This window comes from Podarcis filfolensis (genome assembly GCF_964270895.1).
Source record: "Podarcis filfolensis genome assembly, chromosome: 10".
Classification (NCBI taxonomy): Eukaryota; Metazoa; Chordata; class Lepidosauria; order Squamata; family Lacertidae; genus Podarcis; species Podarcis filfolensis.
In genome coordinates this window covers 48334769-48349223 of record NC_139612.1, presented here as the reverse complement: position 1 = coordinate 48349223, position 14455 = coordinate 48334769, and the positions used below count along the sequence as shown (strand labels likewise).

The 14455-nt window shown below is 41.6% G+C and overlaps 1 protein-coding gene and 1 long non-coding RNA gene across 2 annotated transcripts in view; both read right to left on the bottom strand.

The window, feature by feature from the left end:
* The window catches only part of MYH9 (myosin heavy chain 9), an 84209-nt gene extending 76117 nt beyond the window's left edge, over positions 1-8092 (bottom strand). The window contains exon 1 of the mRNA XM_083574008.1: positions 7983-8092. The gene's annotated coding sequence lies outside the window, so the exon portion shown is untranslated. The remainder of the gene's footprint in view (positions 1-7982) is intronic.
* Positions 8093-11900: 3808 nt separating this feature from the next.
* On the bottom strand, positions 11901-14426 carry LOC310743659. The gene is made up of 3 exons (XR_014539153.1): positions 12627-14426; positions 12082-12387; positions 11901-11979 (listed from the first exon to the last, which is right to left on the bottom strand). It is a non-coding gene; the product is annotated as an uncharacterized lncRNA (long non-coding RNA).
* Positions 14427-14455: the final 29 nt, after the last annotated feature.

Here is a 14455-nt window from a genome sequence, read left to right as displayed (position 1 = left end):
GACACTGTCATCAATGTGAATTTAAAATCCTAGCTTTAGCTGGGCCATTCCCAAGGCTTTTTGTACGCTAGAGAATGTATATTTGTAGGTATAAATGATGTGAGAAAAGACATTAATTAGGTCAAGGATCCTAAAAAGACCAATAAGAAACTTCAAGAATCAGAATAGCTGAAGGTGTACTTGGAGAAACAGAGTATCCTAGAGAAATTAACCTGAAGACTCTTGAAAGAAAGTTTATTTGGTTAAGAAAGGGATGAAGGGTGGAGAAGGTGATGCTACTAAAGTTGTTGAAAGATGTGTGCCACTGAACATCATTGTATCAAGGATTAAAAGATAAAATACTATGGTTAAGCATTAGTGAGAACAGTGTAAGGAGAAGAAATTGCAGGGCTGGAAATAGAACTCAGCTACTTGGAGAGCAAGTGTGGAGCAGTGGTTAGAGTGTTGGACAAACATTGTAGGAGATAAGGGTTCAAATTCCCATGTGGCCATAAAGCTCACTGAGTGATTTCGGCCGCATACACGCCAGACATTCAAGCATGCACACACACAAAAACTCATGGGAACTGTAGTTTGTTGTGAGTGCTAGAAACTAGCTCTGAGGGGGAAACTCCAGTTCCCAGAATTCTCTTTGGGGGGTGGGCATGCAGAGAAATGTGTTTTAAAATTTTGTTAAATACATGGCACGTACTGTCTCTCAGCCTAACCTACATCACAGGGTTGTTGTGAGGATAAAAGGAACTTGGGAAAACCATGTACACTGCCTTTACTTCTTTGGAGTAAAAGGCAGGCTCTAAATGCAATTAATAAATATATCAATAAATAAATGAAGAAGCTTGACGGAGAAAAATAAATAGGAGCCAAGAATGAAGGAGTGTAGTAAACCTTGTCATTGAAGGACCCCGATGCCCTTTTATAGGGCACTAACATAGTCACAGTCTATGACATCAGAAGCCCAATTGGGTTATGAGGGCTACTGGTGTGGCAGAAGTCTTTATTTTAAAAAGGAGGCAAGGAGAAGGTTTGAACTTGACAACAAAAGGCAGCATGGTAAAATTAATTTAAAGTTTGCAACTGGAAAAGGAACAAAAATAGATAATGGAGTTAACAATGGAAGTATTTATTAATTATTTCTGAAAAGTTAAAGCCCAAGGAAATAAATTAACACCCAAATACAGTACTGTAATGCAATGGAAGAATTTTGAGTCTTCTGCTTCTTTGACTTGCACACGTTGAGCGGCATGTTTTTTTTCTTTTGCAAGGTGTGGGCTATCATAAATATGCTTTATTTTAGTAAAGATAATTAAGGCAAAGGAGAGGAGTGACCAATGAGCAAAGACAATGAAAAGAGTGAAGGAGGGAGCATGTTGCTAAATATTAACCACAGTGACTTTATTTTTTGTTTTAAAAAAAATGACGAAAAACCACAGGAGCAGAACAGCTTGCAAAAGTTACAACATTGTATTGGTAAAGGGTTCTCTACTGAAATGGATTGGCTAAGTAGATGGAATTTGCAATGAAGGGTATTGCTAAAAGTTCAGATTCAGTGTCATATAAGCAGGTCCATGTAGCTGAAGCAAAAAAGCAGTGGTTGAAAGTCCATGTGAAAACAGCTGTACCAACAGAAGGCTTTGAGGGGGCTTCTGGGATGATAACGCTACAAATAATGCACTCCTGTGTTTACTGCTTCCCATCCAACATGGTACTCCAGTGAGACATCTACTCACCTTACAGTTTATACTTACAATGACCTTTCACACTCACTTTGTTCCAGTCACGTGGCTTGAAAACTCCTTAGGAGCAAACATTGCACAACAAATTATTTCTGTTCAAAGAGAGGTTGCCTTTAACCCATCTACTTGTCACACTCCTGGCATATGTATCAGCAGACAATGCTTTTTTACAGAGTTGATCTTAGGTGGCTATCTGGAGCAGCACTTTGTAGGAGGCAGCCTGCCTGCTGCAGCAGTGACTGCTGCCCTATACAAGGCTGCAGAGATGTTATCTAAGCCTAGGACAAATCATAGTTTTGGGAACATGAGGATGAACAAGGCTCTGCTGAGGTGCAGCTATTCATGTATTGTCCTTCTGCACCTGCTCCTAGTAGATAGCATAGCTTATCTAAGTACATGGAATATCAGCAATGTTTAAGTTCATGAATACCCCTCAATGATGATTCACTAGATAGGCAAAGCTTGCAGTGGGTACTGGCAGCACCTGATTTAGGGTGGTACAGGTGATTCCTCAGCACAGGACACTGAGCTGAAGGCACGCAATATAATAAGGAATCATTGTGAAAATAAGAAATATGTTGAGGGAGTATCAAATGTTGTCCTTGCTCAGGGCACCATATTACTAAAGTCTGCCCCTGGTACTGGGACCCTGAATTGTTCCTGGTTCCAATTTGCAGTCCTCAAGCAAGGAAGCACAGCAGCTTACACACAAGGAATTCTGGGAATAGGTTTTCTGTTAGCTACTGTCCGGAAGGTCAAAGGGGGAACATTAGACAAGTGCAATCTTCTTTGTCCACTAACCTTAGGCAATATGCACAAAAACATGTGGGACCCTTAGCTTTGTTGGGCCTCAGGGGAGTCTCTCTCTCTCTCTCCCCCCCCCCTGCCCTTGCCTCTCCCCCTCTCTGCACCGCTGGCTGTGCATACATTTCTGCTGCTGGGGAAAAGCTAGGGATAAAAGGAGGGGCAGAAGTTGTGATGCAAGGAGGAATCAGAATGAGCATGAGACCCTGGTAGCTGCAGGAATTGAAGGTTCTAGTAGATCTGGCATTGACTTGAGAGAGCCATAGCAGGTCAGCAAGATTCAACTGCTGGCACTCACTGAGAGATGAGGGGGTGGTCTACAAGCCTGCAATATAAAGGAAGTCACTATCTGACAATCTGTGGGTACGAAGGAGGCTCTGCCAAATCCCAACTACTGATCTAGAAAAAGGAAAGCTAGCAGTCTTATGTGTGTTGGGTTCCATTGGGGAGGGTAAGGTACTTAAATCGCAGCATATAAATACTTGCAATAAATAAATATGCCACTCTTTTCTGACTTTCATTTGTCCCAAGACTGCAGAAGCAATAGGAAAGGGTGCTCTAGCCCCATCCATCAGCCAAAGGAGAAAAGAGCTGCCAGCCCCTATGCAAGCAAGGACACCAGCAGAGCAAGGGAAGAGCAGCCTGGCAACAACTGGATATAAATGCCCACTTATAGCTCACCACTTTATTCTGACCTTGAAATATGAACTCCCTCCTCTACCTCCCCCCCTTCCACTTCTCTTCCCTTGACTTAGTTTGTAAACGTGATGACAGGGACTGCCTCTCATTTTTTTAAAGCTGCTTTGGAAGGTAACATTTTGCCTGAAATGTGGGATAAAATCTAAGTAGACAAATAAACAATAGAATGAAATTAATGCTGTGGGGAAATTCTACTAATGAAATGGATCCCACCTAAGCCTTAAGCATTTCTGGGGCAACTGCAGTTGGTGGCAGGAAGGTCTCTATAACTATTACTGCATCCACTGGGTTATTGTAGGGTATGGTTGCTAAATGACAGACACAGGTTCCAAGACCATCACATTCCACATTTAACACATTGACAGATAACAATTCAAAGCACTTTCACCATCTGATGAGCTACTCAATAGATTCTGAACATGAGGATTACCATAGTAACTAGCTCAGGCTCAGTTGGGGGGGGGGGCTGAATGCTTGTGGTTTACCTCAGCTTATACTCCCACTTCCTTTTCCTCTGAGCCTTGCCCTGTTGCGCTGACATTTTTTGAGCTGGTTTCAACATTACTGTCAAAGCTAGCAATAATTGAGATAGCTCACCATGCTTTTTACTAAAGGCATCGCTGCTACTAATTAATTAGTAGAAATAGTAGCCTTTGCTACTCTGTTTTTGCCAGGTACAAACCAGCTGTCCATATATAAACAGCTGTGCTCATGGCACATGTCCTTACCTTAAGAGTGAATTACTAAATCTACCATAAATGTAACTACAAACAAAGTCAGATCAGCTGATGGATGACAGCCATTTGTGTCCTGTTTTGGGCGGGGAAGCAGATCCAAGGTGAAATTATCTGCTCTGCAAAGGCATTTCTCGCTTCAACTGCTCTGTTTATAACACACTGTAGACTGGATTGTGTGAGCTGACATTGGAGGCGGGGAGCAGGAAATCCTTTTGTTTCTTAAGAAACGTATAGACCAACCTTTCGCCAAAAGGCCACAGGACGGCTTGCAACATAATAAAACAACATCATAACACAAGAACTTAAAAATGGCAGTCTCAATACAATTTATAATAAAAGCAGCAGTGTCAAACTATTCATAAATCACTCCAGTCACAGTTCCCCTCATCCAAAATCCTGTTGGAAGAGGTGAGTCTTCATCTGTTTCCTAAAAGAAAACAAAGATGTTGCTAGGCACATCTTGATGGGGAGTGTTCCACAGCCACTCCTCACTTGTCATCTTCCATAGTTTGAGGCAGTATACTTATGAATTCTGGTTGCCGGGAAGCGAAGAAGGAGAGAGTGCTCTTGTGCTCAGGTTCTGCTTTGTGGGCTTCCCATGGACATCTATTTGGTTGGCCACTGATAACAGGATGCTGGACTAGGTAGGCCTTTGGCCTGATTCAGCAGACATTCCTTGCGTTTTTAAAATACTTGGAGCTGCCACCAAATAAACTCTTGCATGTGGCCTCCAGAAGGTTGCCCATGAGGAAATGCAGCTCTTTGGCTACATATTTGTTCTGAAACCTGGAATTCACAGAAGTGCCTACAGTGCACAACACTGAACTCAGTAAGATTTACATCTGAAAGAACATGCGCCGTATTGAGATGCACAGATGCAAATTGTTTCATAACCTTTATTTTTGTCCTGGTAACAACCCTTCAAAGTAGGTCACTATTGTTCTCGCTTCACCTAGGAGAAGCTGCAGCTGAGAGAAGATTACTCATCCAAGGCCACACAGCAAATCCATTGCAGGTGGAATCCAGGCTCCTGGATTCACACTGGATCATTGGCCATTGGACCACATAATGTTCAGACATCCAGTTAACAGATCCAAATTATGTTTTAATGTCTGTCCGCTAATCAGAGTTCATGACTGAGAAACAGGTTGCCCAAATCTAGCCAGTAAGAGCTGCAAGTAAACTCTGCTCAGTTGCTTCCCTTCTTCTGCGTCACAGTGCTCAAAGAAGGAAAGAGAGTAGTGAGATTTCCAGTGAAAGAGAAGAGTGGGGAAGGGAGGCAGTTGTTTAGCACAACCACTCCCTTCTCCTGGGTTGACATCAACCATCTGGACCTTTGTTTCCCTCCATTTTCATTGTGTGATGTTTACCTTGGGCCTAGCCTGACATAATAATTATAGCCAAATATTTGCTTAAATTCGGATTGTGGCTTTCATTCCATTCTCCTCTGGCTGAAGACAAAAGAAATATGTATTTGGAAATGTTCCAGCATGTCCCAGAGATGCCAGGACTATGGAATTTGCCAAAGCCTGATAGAAGCATCCAGAACCTTACAGAGGCTTTGATGCATGAGTCATCAAAGCCTATGATTCGAAACCAAGAAGCAATGAAGATGACGTCAAAGAGTTATTCTTCCTGACTTTAGATACAGAACCAGTGGTGGGGATACCTGTTTAGAAGCAAAGTTCAGAAGCATCTACAGGAACAAATATCTAATAATTTCATTCCTTGAATCAAAGCCTTTTCCAGCATTTTTGGGCAGTGTCAGCTTTACCCATGGCAGCACTTCTGGATGATCTTGCACAATTTTCTTTAGCATTTACTACATGGTAAATTACTACTATGGTCAGGGAAGTATGCACAATACTGGTGCAGCATTGGAAAACAGATAAGCATCCAACTTGCAGCTGTTTGATACCTGAGAGTATGGGACTGAAAAACCGTGGAAATACCAACATAAAATTCAACTTTGTAAATGTATGGCTAAACCTTTTCACATTAAGTGGTATCTTTCTGTTTTTCATACTGACATTGATTTTCATATTATACGACTTCCTGTAAAATAGGCTTTTCGATGGTCCACCTAATTACCGTGCCTTCTGATAGTTAGCCTTTAATGTATGATTAATATGTTCATGATTAATATAGAAGGGTTTTGTATTTTGGAATCAATTTTATTATTAGGAAATTCTTAGGTAATTGTTACTGACAGTTCAATAAAAAGTTTTAAAAATAAACCCACAGTGGTGATGATGATGATGATGATGATGATGATTTTATTATTTATATCCCGCCCATCTGGCTGGGTTTCCCCAGCCACTCTGGGCGGCTTACAGCATAATAAAACATCATACATTAAAAACTTGTGAGTCCTCATTCTATCTGTGGCATGGCCACTCACTCTCAAATTTTGCAGAGCTTTCTGTGCAAGAACCCAGGCTCTCTACTTTGACTTCCTGACAGCCATTTTGCAACTGACTGCTCAATCTATACAGTTTCTGCCAGGTTAGTAATGCTTCTGGGAGGATGGTAGGACTGATTTCCTGAGCCTGTCTCAACTGCTCCTGTCTCTGCTTCACACTTCAAGTGGCCTGGAGGGTGAGAATAATATGGCTGGCTTTGAGAACTGGGAACTGCTGAATACAAAACCCTCAGTTGCAAGACGCTTTGCGTGCCTGAGGATATCTTGGATATGTACTCCAACCACATCTGCTAAATATGATGCGAATACACATTTAAGAGCATATTAATACTATAGCTGTATGTGGGTTTTGCCCCACTTTTTAACTGTCATGGCTTCTCCCATATAATTCTGGGAATTGTAGTTTGGCAAGAGTGCAGAACATTCTCAGTTACATATCCCTACATTCCCACACCAAACTAGGGCTCCCAGGAGGGAATGACTAGTGTACCCGTTTTAATCTGTAGTGCAGCTATGGCCTTGCTCTTGGTTCCCAATACTGTAAGATTCTTTTGTGCAATGTCCCTTGCAAGCTTTGTTCATAGTACCACCCAATGAAGGTGTAGTGGTTAGAGCATTGGGACTAGGCACTGAGAGGCTGGTATTCAAATCCTCACTGGGTGACCTCAGACCGGTCACTGCCTCTCAGCCTAACCTATTTTGCAGGGTTGTTGAAAAAGGTGGGTTATAAATGCAATAATTAAATAAAGTCTGTCAAAAGTCCATTGTTAGTTTAAATAGATGCAGTGCTTTTCTTCTTTAAAAAATGTTTAGGGGTTATGGGGGTACAGTACTCTCATTTTCCTACTCATATTGAAATACTGCCCCTCAACAAGGCCAAACTTAAATTCACAAAATGTTTAAGGGTATGCATACCCCTGCGTCTCCCCAGAAAAAAAGCACTGAATAGACGTCCTAATTTCACTCTTATCTAGTCAGAAATTCTAAGCTCTTTTAAATTCAAGGGGTGATTATCAAAGCAATTAACAGATGTTGGGGTACTTTGACATACACATAGTTTACTGAAAAACATAAAGCAAATAAACAGACTAGCCTCAGAAGATAATCCCAAACTTCTTATACTATCATTTAAACAAAAAACACCCAGATATAATTCATACAAAAATATATCCAAGTTACAGACTGCTGGTATTAATAAAGCAATTAAAGTGAAATGAGAAATAACCTTTCTTATTGCTTCGCCAGACTGAAGCAGGAAGTAAAACTAACCAGTGAGTAATAATGAAATTTCAGTACCTCTAGATGAGACGAAGTAAAAACCATCATTGCTCTCTGCACCAAATGATGCCTTACCTGAAAGCACAAAACCTATAAGGACCCCAGAATTTAACCATCATTTTGTTGCCTCCCATGAATTGAAAATAAATCCTAAATCTGCCAGTAAGAATTCTCTGCTCTGAGCAGCACCCCACTTCTGTTCTGAATCACTGAAATACCTAGGCTAGCATTTACTAAGATTACCTACCCACGCTCAAAAAACAGTCTGAGGTATAAAAGGGTTTTTGCAAGGTGCAATTGATTACTCACCAGGTGATAAAACTCCTACAGCCTAAGCACACTGTGTTGTGTTGCTATGCCAGCCTCCTCCCAAGCAAAGTGAAGAGTGCAGAAATCCTGATGGAGACTATTTTCATAAGGTGTGGGGTGGGGAGAGGAGAGGCACTGTTGTCGTACCATGTGAAGCAGAAGAAGACTAGCTCCAGGCAACAGACGACTGTTTCAGTTATTACTTGAACAGGAGGAGCAGCACTGATAGAAATGACTCAGTTACCAACCTAGAGCTATTTGTCAGAACTAGCGGACTTATGTCCTACTTTACAGAGGATGGTCCTCTCTTTCAAGGGCTGTCAGAGGGCAGTCCTCTATTCGAAAGGCTGTCCAGTCTACATCTGATTTTACAATAAAGAGCCCTCAGACTGAGGAGCAGGGGCCTTAGCATTTGCCCTTGGACAACAGTGAGGTTGGATAGCAAGATTGAGCAGATGTGTTTCTATTTAAATTATTATTTTCTAATTTTGCATCTTCTACATATAAATTAGAATATGTAAATTATATACAAATCATCTATCACCTTCCCTTTTTGGTGATGAATTTCTTCTTTTTGGGTGATGCACTGTGGCCACCCCTGTCTTAAAAAAGAAGATGCCAAATGTAGAGCTGCTCTTTAAACTCATGGTTTTCAGTCTGTGATTGTGGCCTCCTTGAAAAATCCAGAATAACGGGTGTGCACTTCTGTTTGTGACATCAGTTTACCTTATTGCACAAACATATGAGCTCTTTTGCTGCCCTTTTATCTCATACTATGGGCCCTGGGCCTCATCAGTTACTTCTGGAACCACATGGTAGTAGGAGGTAAAACATGGTGGGTTTTTTACTACATTCTGCCATTTTACTGTATATAGCTGTATGAATCAAGGCCACTCTGCTATTAGCTTACCAATATTGCTGCTTTCATTCTTGCTGTAGACCAGAGCTTTCCAAACTGTGTGTCACAACATGTTAGTATGTTGGCTGCAGTGTGTAGGTGTGTCACACAAACCTCCAGTTTGCTAATAAAACTGAATTACTGTGTCGCAAAATGATGCATGTCTAAAAAGTGTGTCACCAGCACGAAAAGTTTGGAAAGCTTTGCTGTAAATTGTTGTAAATTGCCAGGGCCAGTCCAAAGCATTTGGTTATCTAAGGCAGAATAGCAAATAGCACATACCCCTTCCTTCTCCAAAGTCAAGGTTCATAATGCAGTATGCCAGCTAAGTTACTTTGGGGCCTAAGGCCAACAACAGCAATCCCCAAAGCAACTTGCCCTTCCCTAGCAGTAAAAAATACAATAACAATAAAATAACTATTTGCTGACCTAAAAACTCAAGTCTATCTAATGGTAGGGCCGGCCCTGGTAAGTCATTTGGGTTGCTAGTTATTGTTGCTGCTTGTATAGAAATATCAGAAATATATGCAGGAAACTTCAGATCTGAAATGACATTTCCCTCAATTACTACGAATATATGTGATGATGAAGAAGAAGAGTTTGGATTTTATATCCCGCTTTATCACTACCCGAAGGAATCTCAAAGCGGCTAACATTCTCCTTCCCGTCCTCCCCCACAACAAACACTCTGTGAGGTGAGTGGGGCTGAGAGACTTCAAAGAAATGTGACTGGCCCAAGGTCACCCAGCAGCGGCATGTGGAGGAGAAGAGACGTGAACACGGTTCCCCAGATTACGAGTCTACCGCTCTTAACCACTACACCACACTGGCTCTGACATGTGATGCCATGTGTCACGAGGATCCCCTGCTCTGTCATGCGTTATCTCAAAAGTTGTATTTGCACGTTACATGTACCGAAAACAAATATAACAAGTTTGGCTTCCTCCTCCACCAGGCCTCCTGTTTCCTATTCTTTCCCCTAGCTGAAGAGGACAGGGAAATTCAGCCTGAAGTATGGCAGGGACATTGGAACAGACCTGGATCCTTAACACTGCAGCTTTCAAATAAACAAGATCCTTATTCAGATCTGGAGCCTGCAAAGTTCAGCTGGCAAATGAGTGTGATGCTAGCAGGTGGAATACTTGCCACTGAAATGTTCAGACATTGCAGTCTTTATGCACTCTTAGTTAGGAATATGTACAATTTATGTAAGTGCTGGAGATGGGGGTGGCATCACACAAAAGGTTGGGGGCAGAATTGTGCCTGCACAAAAAGGATGAATTACTCCTACAGGATCCCATGTCAGTGGCCTTGTACCATCCACATCATTAGTACAGCTGTTCAGCATAAGGGCTACTAAGGTCCAGCCCCAGCACCAGTGAAAGAAGACAAGTTGAGCTAGCACCAGTGACAGAACCTTCCCTTTGAACTGATAAGCTACTGGTTCAACACAGATATGGAACAATTTAATGTACAGAAGGAGTTTTCAAATTTTGGTTTGTAGCCTACCTTGGCTTCATCTGCAGTAGTAGCTTGGTGGATCACAAGTTTCATAGGCCTCTAGCTCTCCAGGTTTCACATGGTATAAAAAGGCACCAGTTGTTACTTGGGGTAATTAAGAAAGTCATTTCTAGTGTGCTGAATGCAAAAGGGGCTCCCTCGGGTCTTGTGCAGCAGAACCTTTAACAAAGGCTTCCTTTTGGATTGCTAATTAGGCAGTGGAGTTAAACTGGTGGTAAAACCAAAATAAATAAACCCTAAAGAATTCCAATTAAGCAGTGTGGCTAGAATCCTTTCTCATATTAACTGTTTGAGATTCTTGCTTTGAGATTATTTGACAGTTCTCCTGTTGTCATGGAAGTCTTGCTGAGCAGAACAATTTCTACTTCTCTAATGTGAAAAAGTACCTTTTTAAAACCTTTTCATAAGACATATGGATATGCCTCTTCTGTTCTTTAACTCCTCCCACCCCATTTAAATTGTTTTGTTTTTTTTACAAAGTGGCTAGGCATGCTACAAGGGGCACCTGTCTTCTTAATTTATATATAGTCAAAGTTTGTTTTTCACCCTCTTAATATCAGCCTGCATTTGAAAATATACATCATATAAATTAACATATGTACAAAATATATGTAAATTTGTGGTCATCATGGGCCTGTGCCTGAAGTCCCTTAAGTATTTAGCAATGCTCCCTGACTGCTGGAGAGAATTATCAGCTGATTTTTTTTATTTTACTTTTGGAGACCCTTTGGGAAATGCTCAGCTTGCTGTTCACAGGAGTTGGGGGGAAAACTGAACACCAATCATTACTTCTTCCTTTCCCTTCTACAGTATTTATTTTGATGTGTAGGCTGAGTGAAGACCCCGCTGGGCCTTAGGTTTCACTTTTTTCCCTTCCCACTTCCTTGCATAGTTACTCAGCATGCCTTCAGGTACAGCCAGCTTCAGGGAGTTCATGCAGAGAAGGGAGCGGCCTCTGTGCTTTGCCCCAGGAAAGGGAGCTAACAGTTGATCCTGATAACATTACAATGACTTCACTGCTTGGCACAATTCAGCTGGGAAGCAGGGTGCCAACAGCAATCATACTAACAGCAATTTTCCTCCAAGTGAGTGCAGAAAACATAATCCAAGAATTGCAGAGAGAAGGCACTTGAGGGGGCAGAGAATCAGAGGAGACCTGTCATTTCTTCTCCTACCCAAATGCTTCTCTGTTCTCTACCTCCCAAGAGCTCTGGGTCTCTCAAAGTGTGCTGTAGATTACAGGCATGCCTTGTTCCAAGTTGTTATATATTTCCAAAAAGAATGTATTGTTTTCATTTATAACTGAGTCCCTGGAGGACAGCTGTGGGAGGTCACTCAAAACCTTTCACCTTTTGTACTCTTAAATTAGTTCAACCCAGCTCCTCTATCTTTGCATGGAAAAAGTCTACAGACATGGTGGCTGGGTCAAGGCTGTCCTGGCAAAAGTGGATAAACACATAGCTTGGCATAGAAGCATATAATTTGTGCTAAATATCCTACTTCATAATTGGCTTTTTGTGCATTCAAAGCTTGCTTCCAACTTTTTCCCTTCTGCAGTAGTTCCCAAGCTGCAAAACCCTGCAAAAAGAGGATAGAGGTGAATTTACTCTCTCAAGTCACAAGGTTGCTTTTAAAAATGCTTTTACAGCCTCAACTTGTTCAAGATGCCCTTTGACTCACAGTGAACATTGTGCAATTAATTCCGAGAGACATGGAACGACAAGTCCTACACCTTAGCTCCTCTAGGGACATGTTTCCAAAGAGGCGCAGACACCTGATATGACCTTTATATTTTTGATGTCTTCTGTCGTGCCACACCATCAAATGAGCAGGTGCACTTACATGCCAGAGTATTTCATACTTTTCCTAAAGGGAGATAACCACATATAGTAAAATGCATGATAACTGCATTGTGTGAAGTGCAGGAAGTATCTGTTTCACGAAGATACATTTTGGGCATCCTTGTGGCAAAGGAAGAATTTGTGGCTCCATTCACACATTGCAGTAAATGTGTATCCTCTAACTGGAGAATACCCCATTGCAGATAATTTGTAATGTATGGCTTGTAAATAGTATTTTATTGCCTTCCTTCACCATCTCTTTAGTATTCCAAAAAGTGCAATAGTGGGGGGTGCCTTCTCCAATATGCAAACTACAGACTGTGAATATAACGCTGGCACTGTGACACAATCAGAATTTGTTTTAAAAACAATCACAAAGCAAACATCCACATGACTTCTTAAAAACAAAATTTTTAAGTGGATAAATGTAAGTGCAAGTTCCATAAAAGGAGATATTTACAATGAAATATACTTCAAACTTTGCAAAACAGGCACGTTCCTGTTAGGAAATTCCCCCCTCCAGGAATCTAAGGGAAACCTAGTCTTTCACTAGTGAAGTTAGGGAATTTTTGGCTCTAGGCTTAAGGCCTTATCTCTTTCCTCTTTTAGATTGCATTTTGTATTACTTCTTTACTTTAAACTGTGGAAAGCCAGCTCTGCTGTAATTCCCAGTCCTCTGAGTCATTCTACTAAGTGCAGCCCTAGTTAAAATATGCAAGATCAGACTCTGTACCTGAGGACTAGTAAGTGGCCAATTTTTAAAAAGGGATCCGGGGGGAGATCCTGGAAATGAGAGGCATGTAAGCTTAATGTCTGTTTTAGGAAAACTAGTGGCAAGCATTGTTAAAGATAAAATTGCTAGGCATACAGAAGAACAAGTCTTGCTCAAGAGGAACCAGCAACTCTAATAGAGTTCTTTGAGAATGTAAACAAACATAAAGACAGAGGTGATCCAGTTGACGTAGCATACTCGGACTTTCAAAAAGCTATTGACAAAGTACTTCACAAGAGACTCCTAAGTAAACTTAGTGTCATGGAATAAGATAACCAGTCCTTTTGTGGACCAGGAATCACAAGTGGGAATAGTGCTGCTGCACTTAGGTCCTGGTTTCGGAGTTCCCAGAGACATTTGACTGGCCACTGTGAGAACAGGATGCTGGACTAGATGGGCCACTGCTGGCCTAATCCAGCCGTGCTCTTATGTTCTTATCTGCCCCAGGACCTGTCCTGATGGCACCACTGCAGGCTTTCCTCCATAATGTCTCATTAAATTAATTCTGTTGCCTCATCTCTTAGATCGGTTTTTTTGGTTGCCACTGAAAACCCCGTCCTCCGAAGAAAGGCTTATTCAGGCATGAGAGAGTGGAACTCCTATAATCCTTCCATTGTAGTACTTGTTTGTTTTGGCATGCTTGGTGTACCCTGACCATTTTGACATCCCTGTGTGAATGAAGGTATCTTTAAATGTCTAGAAACTGCATTGCACAAGGCCAGCGTAGGCTAAAATAGAAGACTCAGGTGAATGTGCTTGCCAAGCCATTTGGGTTAAGAACCTTTTGTTCCTTAAGAAAACACAGGTTCTGCTTGGCTAGATTTTAGGCCTGCTTATTATTTGTTACACTGGCATTCCACCTTTCCTCCAAAGGTCAAAGCAATGTACATCTCTCCCCATCCAATTTTATCTGCGTAACAATCCTGTGAGGTGAGTTAGACTGAAAGATAGTGACTGGATAAAGTCACCAGGGAGTTTCATGGCTGAGTGGGAATTTAAACTTGAATCCCTCTAGTCCTAGTCTGACACTACCACTATCACCATATTTATGTTCTCAAAACTACTGAGACCACGCTGTTATTCAAGAGTTGAAATCCTGAAACCAATAGCTTCATCTCACATCCTTTTGCCATTGCACAAACCAAAGTTGCTCCTTCCAATTTTTAGCAAGCCCTCTTAAGATTCCCTTGGGTGAGGGTGCAAGATGTGGGAAGGGCATTTCTGATTTCCAGAAATTTGGCTAGCAAGTCCTAGACAGAAAGGACTTTATATGTGGTGATGGTTTCGTTCCCCTCAGAGAGTCATCTTCCAACTCTACAATTCAAATGCTTTCACCTGGCTGGAATGTGTCCTTGAACTGTGATGATGCCTCTTGCTTCCTCAGGTGTGTATGTGTATACAGAAACCTCTGCCACTTACCTGGATGGAATGCAGCCCACCA